This window comes from Plecotus auritus, assembly GCF_963455305.1.
Source record: "Plecotus auritus genome assembly, chromosome: 7".
Taxonomy (NCBI): Eukaryota; Metazoa; Chordata; class Mammalia; order Chiroptera; family Vespertilionidae; genus Plecotus; species Plecotus auritus.
In genome coordinates, this window is record NC_137774.1 from 57,486,434 (window position 1) to 57,494,583 (window position 8,150).

At 41.0% G+C, this 8,150-nt stretch overlaps 1 pseudogene across 1 annotated transcript; it reads left to right on the plus strand.

Moving 5' to 3' along the window:
• The first annotated feature begins 422 nt into the window (after window positions 1–422).
• LOC308252639 (centrosomal protein of 83 kDa-like) lies at window positions 423–1,869 on the plus strand (annotated as a pseudogene). Its single transcript has 2 exons — window positions 423–716; window positions 919–1,869. The product of its transcript is annotated as a centrosomal protein of 83 kDa-like (transcript).
• Window positions 1,870–8,150: the final 6,281 nt, after the last annotated feature.

Sequence of the window (8,150 nt, forward strand, 5' to 3'; positions counted from 1 at the left end):
TCCTTAGAAAAATGGATTTAAAACAAAACAAGTTAACACTAAACTCATTTCTGGGCCTACAATTTAAAAATATTAAACATTGGACAAAGGGCAGGACTTCCTGCTTCCCTAGTGCCAGGATCTAGCAACCCAGGTCACCCCTAGGGCTGGAGGGGCTGAGGGCAATGGGCTGAGGTGGTGTCCCCACCTGAGGAGGTACAGGGCTGGCCCTGCACCCCTGAAAAGGCAGCCCCACTGCAGAGGATCAGGGCGGTGCTAGTTTTGTGTCTGCACCTTGCAAGGCTGTGTGTGAGTCTGGTGTAGTTTGGCCTCCCAAGATCTTGTCTTAGCAAGAAGGAAGTGGAAAATAATCTTGGAAAGAAAATGAAGACAATAAGAAAACCAGAACTTATTTTCACATGCTTGTCAGCTTACTCACCAATATGAACACTCTTCCCACCACTTGTCCTCCTGGTGGAGACAGTGGGCTGACAGATTCTGACCCTGTGTTACAAGCAATGTTAATTGATGAAAGATAACGATGTGAACATCATAAAACTGTCACTATGAGAACTGAACACAACAGGTTGAAAGATGAGTACACAACGTCACAAAATAAACTCAAGTGCCTGCTAAATGAAAAGCAAACTAACCAGGAAAAATTCCAGCTGCTTTTTGAAGAACTAAGAGAGGAATTATTAGAGAAAACTAAAGACTTAGAAGAAATAAAGCTGCAGGTATTAACTCCACAAAGCTTGGAATTGTTCAGAGCCCAAATACAATGAGAATTAGAAACTAAATGAGAGAGCGTTTTAGGAATCTGGATGAAGAAGTTGAAAGGTATAGAGCTGAATATAATAAACTTCTCAAATCAGAGTTCGAACACCAGAAAGAAGAATTTGCATGTGTTTTAAAAGAAAAAATAAAGATATGAATCAGAGATTGCAATCAATACTGGAGAAAGATAAAGAAGAACTACATAATCAGCTGCTTAGTCTTGATCCCACAAGAGATAGCAAATGAGTGGAGCAACTTATTCGAGAAAATGTCCATTTGGTTCAGAAATTAAAAGAGTTAGAGGCTGAAGCAGCCGAATTAAGTGCTGTAAAAGAGAATTCTAGAGCTCAGATAGAAAATGCCCAAAGAATTCAGGTGCAATAGTTGAGATGCAAGCTGAAATCAGATCCCTGGAGGCTGAAAAACAGTCAAACTGCAGGCTGAATGCTTGGAAAAAGAGCTACAATCAAGCAATGAACAAAATACTGTTTTAATCAGTAAATTACATAAAGCTGAACGGGAAATAAATGCATTGACCCGTAAAGGAACTTAAACAAACAAATTAGAAATAACAGACTTCAAACTGGAAGCAGCAGGAGCTAAAGAGTGATCTAGAAAGGGAAAGAAATAAGATGCAAAGTGAACGGGTTACAGTCAGACAATGAAATTCTCAAGTCAGCTGTTGAAGTGCTCTTAGCAGATAAGGATCGTGAATTATTATGTAAAGTACAAGCTGCCAAGGAAGAAGGTTAACAAAAACTCGTGGTATTACAAGATGAACAGCTTGAACTTGAGAACAGATTGGTGGACTTAGAGAAAATGAAAGTGGAATATGCTTTGTGGAGGCAGTCTGAAAAAGATCAGTGTGAACAGAAATGGCGGGCTTCACAGATGGCAGAAGAGTCGGCCAGAAGAGAACTTCAAAGTGTTAGGTTAAAACTTGAACAACACATTGTGAGTATTGAAAATGCAGAGAAAGAGAAAAATGAAAATTCTGACCTGAAACAGCAAATCAGTGGCTTGCAGATCCAAGTGACCTCACATACACAGTGAATGAATGAATTGCTGAATTCAAACCAAATACGAAGGAAATGGTTAAAAATAAATGAGTAAATACATATATATATATATATATATATATATATATATATATATATATATATATATAAATAAAACATTGCATGTGCTGGCAAGGTTTTAGAAAAACTAGAATTTTCATTACTGTGGGTGGCTGGGAAGGAAAAGGGAACAACCATTTTAGATCACAGTTCTGCATGTCTTAAAAAGTAAAACACTCACCTATACTGAAACAATTACATAAGTAAAATATACATCTATATACAGAACTAAACCCACTATTCCCAGAAAATTTATTTATAATACCCCAAACCTGGAAATAACAAAAACCATAGACAGATCATAGATAAAGTTATTACCCATAGAACACAATAATACTCAGGAATAAAAAATAATTAAAAATTTACATAATCATTAGTGTTCAATCTCAAAATAACTGTGTAGCATGAAGGAAACCGGTATTTGTTAAAGAGTACACAACTTATAGTGCTTACAAAATTATCAAAAATACTAGTGGCCCGGTACATAGATTCGTGCACATTGAAAAGAAATTAATTAGAAAGTGGCTAGCGGGGCAGGACTGGGTGAGATGGGCTGGACATGCCCTGGGGCCAACCTCCCTTGGTCCCTTCCCAGCCAGCTGCACCTGGGCTTGCACTGTGGCTCGAAGGGGTCTGTGGAGTGAGTGGGATCCCTCTGGCATAGGTGGGGTCCCTCAGCCTGGCCTGTGGAGATCAGGTCAAAATCAGCTCTCTGATATCCCCTGAAGGCATTCTGCAAAGATGAGGTCACGCAGCAGTTCCTGCATAGAGTGTCTGCCCCTGGTGGTCCATGCACATCATACCTACCGACCAGTCGGACAGTCAGTCAGTTGGACCCGTGGTCGGCAAACTGTGGCTCGCGAGCCACCTGCGGCTCTTTGGCCCCCTGAGTGTGGCTATTCCACAAAATACCATGGCCTGGGCAAGTCTATTTTGAAGAAGTGGCGTTAGAAGAAGTTTAAGTTTAAAAAATGTGGCTCTCAAAAGAAATTTCAATCGTTGTACTGTTGATATTTGGCTCTGTTGACTAATGAGTTTGCCAACCACTGAGTTGGACAGTTGCTCAGCCTTTTATATATATATCTATACTAATAAAAGGGTATATGCTAATTAGTCCGGGTGACTAGACATCTTCTGGACATTAGACTTCCTTCTGGACAAAGCCACAGTGGTGGGAGCTGAGGTAGAGGTGGTTAGGGGTGATCAGGCCGGCAGGGGAGGACAGTTGAGGGTCTACAGGCTGGCAGGGGAGCGGTTAGGGGGCGATCAGGTCAACAGGCAGGCAAGCGGTTAGGAGCCAGATGTACTAAACTGGCAGTAGGACATCCCCCGAGGGGTCCTGGATTGGAGAGGGTGCAGGCCAGGCTGAGGGACCCCCTCCCATGCTCAAATTTCGTGCACAAGGTCATATATATATTTCTATACTAATCTTGTAAAAGAAGGGAAATCAATGACTGCATTTAGGGCAGGTGAAGGCAGAAAGAGAGATTATGAAAGGGCAGGAGATAAATATAGGGTGTGGCAAAAGTAGGTTTAGAATTGTTGTATGGATATTAATTCAATAACTAAAAATAAAAATAAAAGCATAAACTCTTCTCTGGCCAGTGTGCCTCAGTTGGTTGAGCAACATCCCCTGCTCTGAAAGGTCAATGGTTTCTTTCTAGGTCAGGCCATATGCCTGCCTGGATGCTTTGGAGGTGGCGTGCAAGAGGTAGCAGTTCAATGTTTCTTTCTCATATCACCATTTCTCTCTCTCTCCCTTCCTGTCTTCCTAAAAAGTCAATAAAATATTTAAAAAACTTAAAAAATATATAAGGTATTTATTTTTTTAAAAAGAGAATAAACTCAGTGTTTTATTTATATTCACATCTGTAAAGCAACTGCTACCCTAACCTGTATGTGGGTGAGAGATAAGCTTATTTTACATGAGACTGTTTTATAGCTTTATCTGTATGTCCAATTTCAACAAATAGTACATTAGAAGAATAGATTTTGTTACATGTCAATTATAAATCTACCTAAATAAAGCCTTAAAAAGCACTTTTAAATAAAAACCTAGATAACGCCCCTTGTTAGTAAATTAAAATAGTGACCTGATATGGGTTCTACCATCTCTCCTAATTTCTTTGGATGATCAGCCTTATCTCCGGGGCAGAAAATATTGGAAGGAAGTGAAGACTATTGCCATCAGAATCAAATCAACAGGAATGCAGACTGGTTCCAAAACACACATCCGAGACTGATTACAGTGTACTCCTCCCTCTAGCTTTGAGGTCTTGCCTGTTGAGGAAACATTGAGGTGAACACCCTAAATGGGCCAGGGGAATCCAGTAAACTGTTAGATGATTTTTTCGGTCAATGACTTCAGCCAGAGGAAACAGCTATGGAGGTTTCGAGAATGTCTGTACAAATATATCACAAGCCACAGCCCTTTGATCATTTCTGGATAATGTTCAGAAGAGGCACTTTTCATCTAATTCACTACAATCTTTGCCACTCACTGTTAATACAATGTTTATGTCCTAATGCTGGCTCGATTTATACCTCAGAGTCTTAAAACAAATGACCACCGTATAAAATTTCCTACATGGCTCATGGTTCCTTTACAGTATGTGGGGAAGAATTCCCCTAAACATTGCTGAGAATTATCTAATTCATACCGTGAACAGAGAATATAATTCATATAGTTAGCAGAAGAACAACACAGGACTCCTCTTCTGGGTGACCAATTCAGCTCCTTAAAATCACACTTATAACTGAAACTTATGAGGAAACTAGAAGTGTATGATCTATTAAAAGGAGGTTAAATTCAGGTAAATGGGTCCCAAAGAGTCTCCTTCAGTGTTGTTATTCCAAGTGAGAAAAAGAAAACATTCCCTGCACATTTAAGGCTTTTCTCCAGTGTGAACTCTTGGGTGTGTAACCAGGCCAAATTTGCAACTAAAAGTTTTCCCACATTCACTACACTCTAGAGATTTTTCCCTATTGTGACCTCCATGGTCTTCCATGAGCTTAGAGTTTTGCCTGAAGGACTTTCCATAATTACTACTCTCAGACAGATTTTCTCTAATGTGAACTCTCTTGTGGTTAAGGGGGCGATTATTGCACTTAAAAGATTTCGCACATACACGATTTAAATGGTTTTTCGCCAGTGTGAACTCTGAGGTGTTGAATGAATTGGAACCTTCAACTGAAGGACGTTCTACATTCAGTACATTCATATGGCTTCTCTACAATGTGTAGTCTCTTGTGTTTTGTGAGGCTATGTCTTTGTCTAAATGACTTAAAACAATAAGTACACTAATATGGCTGCTCTCCAGTGTTAACTTTGTGGTGTTGAATTAGGGAATACCATCGACTGAAGGGCTTCCAATAATCACTACACTCATATGGCTTCTCTCCTGTGTGAACTCTGTGGTGTGTAATGAGGGTGGATCATAGACTGAAGGATTTCCCACAATCACTACACTCATACTGCTTCTCTTCCGTGTGAACTCTGTAGTGTACACATGAGATGAAACCTTCGACTGAAGGACTTGCCACATTTACTACACTCATAACACTTTTCTCCAGTGTGAACTCTGTGGTATTGAATGAGGGTAGATCTTTGAGTGAAGGCCTTCCCTAAATCACTATACTCATATGGCTCTTCTCCAGTTGAATTATCTGGTGTTTAATGAGTACAGTGCTCTCACTAAAGAAATTCCCACAACCAGTCCACTCATAGGGCATTTCTCCAGTATGAATTCTCACTGACGTTAAAAATTTGTCTAAAAGATTTCCCACTTTTGTTACACTCATAATTCACTTCTCTAGAGCAGACACCCTGATGTTGGACAACTTTCTGTTTGTGCCTGGCACCGTTTTCACATTTCCCACTCTGGTGCAAACAATTTCAACGAATAAATTCCCGTGAAATCTCACTGCCATTGTGTGGATCCTCATTGTTAAAAGTTGCCTGGTGCTGGACATGATATGAGGTGGCTGGGAAATCTTCCTCCACCTCCCTACCAGTTGAAGACACTCAAGATAAACACAAGATGATCTTGGACTCAAATGAAGCCCTGTCCACATTTTTTCCCCCAGGGTTCCTTTTCACTAGCACCCCACTGTTGCTGGTGAGGATTTGCATTCAAAGAGAAGTCTCTCACACATGCATCACTGAAGAAGTCTTTCTGCAAAAAGAATGCTGCTGGTAACTTAGTCAGATGGAGCATATCTTTTAACACTGAGAAACATCAAGTACACAGAAGGGACTGCTGTGTTGGTGGAGCTGTCTTAGAAGCCCTGACCTGTGACTCTTCTTCTACAGACACACTCTATCCAATAGGTTCCACTGTATCTTCCATTTTATGATAACAGCTTAATAACAGAGAATGGAAAGGAAATAAATGTTGACTGTGGTGTGAGGGAAGTTCTAATACAAAAGTGTATTCCACATAATACATTGGCTCCATGCAATTGTCCAAAAATAAGAGATCTTCAGGAAATAGTAATAAGAGGTTGCTCTCAAATTCTGGGCATCTGAAGATAACAAACTGGAAAAGACATCACCAGAAATATGACCCAGACATGGCAAGTACCACATGGAAGAAAATCAAGATGTAAAGCTCATTCTTCTGCTAAGTGTGTCCAGCAGTGTTTCTCTGTTGGTGAAACAGGCAAGCTGTTCAGAAGGTTGGTTATGTCTTATTCTATGTAAAAACAATAAAAGAGTCTCTGGTGTTTGAGGACTATTTACACGTGTATGTGCACCTCATAACACATGTGCAGGACAATGTTGTAGAATATTGCAGAGAGAGCAGTGCAGAGGGACAGGTGATATAAAAAGGCCCCAAAGGAGAAGGTAGCCAACAGGCAGGTTAAATGACAAGTCAGCAAAGAATCAAGTATGGGAAAGAAGATGTACAAATGAGCTGTGGCCAGTGGCTCCTGCAGCTAAACACTGTTGGTCACGTGCAGACTCAACACAGCCCTTATGTCATAACTTCCCCCAGTTGCCACTAAGAAGTGCCAAGCCTTAATTGAGATCATCTTGCATGTTCATCATGTGAAAAAAAACCAGGGTTATCTTTGTACCATGTATTGTACAAGTATATAAAACCTGAATCTCCAGAGTGTTAATGAAGGACCACAGAGGTGAGCAACAAGCACTGGCTCAGATCAACATGGCATGCAATAATATTCAATGAAAGAATATTACAAATAATAATTGAAGGAGGGTCTTATAAGAACAGCCTATGGTCCATATAAGTAAAGACCATTAGCTGGCACAGGCAGTCACAAGAAAACTTTAGGTAGAGGAAGGGGGCAGAAGTGGAAGGCATGGATGAGGACATAGTAAACCTCCCAGGAAATGGAAGAGCAAGGTACCTATGGAAACCTAGCTTGCCCAATAGGACTGACAGGGCCCGGGGTATCCCAACCCGGCTCCTCAGAGGACTGCCATCTCCCCCCAGGAGCTCCAGGTAAGCCTGACAGTGGAGGGCAAGGAAATTAATTTCCTCCCCGATGCTGAAGCCACCTTCTATGTACTCCTCCCAAGCCCTGGTAAATCATCCTCAGAGGCTGTAGCTGTTATAGGCATGTCTGGGAAGCCAAGAAAGAGATCTTTTTCTCAGCCTTTAGCTCATAGCTGGGGTAAGCTGTTCCATTCCCAAGCCTTTCTGATCCTGTAAAAAGCTTCATATTCACATCAGAAACAATGTCCTCTCAACCCTGAGGCTCTAGAAGGACTCAATATTCTAATAAGTCATCTGTTTTAGAAGCCCAAGGTTTACTGAAACCTTGTCATAGTCCTTACAATACCCCCATCTTAGGGGTACAAGAGCCTAATAGAGGCGGAGGACTAGTTCAGGACTTATAATTAGTAAATAAGGCAGTGATTCCTATCCAGCCAATTGTCCCTAACCCTTATGATTTACTTGCCCAAATTCTGGAAAACACAAAGTGGTTTAGAGTACTAAATCCCAAGGATGCCTTTTTCTACATATACTCCTGTCTCCTAACTCACAGTCCCTGTTTGCCTTTCAAAGATCCCAATAATCAAAGCCATCAGCAAACATGGACAATACTGCCCCAGAGCTTTCGGAATAACCCTCATTTATTTGGGCAGGCCTTTAAACAACGCAAAAAGCCCTTTTACAGGCACCGTCTTTAAGTCTCCCAACAGGTCGGCAGCATCGACTCCTAGATCCATCTGTCTCCAGTGAGCCTTGAACGCCAGCAGAGGAGGAGGACATGTTACAGAATTTACCAGGTCACCAAAAAATACAC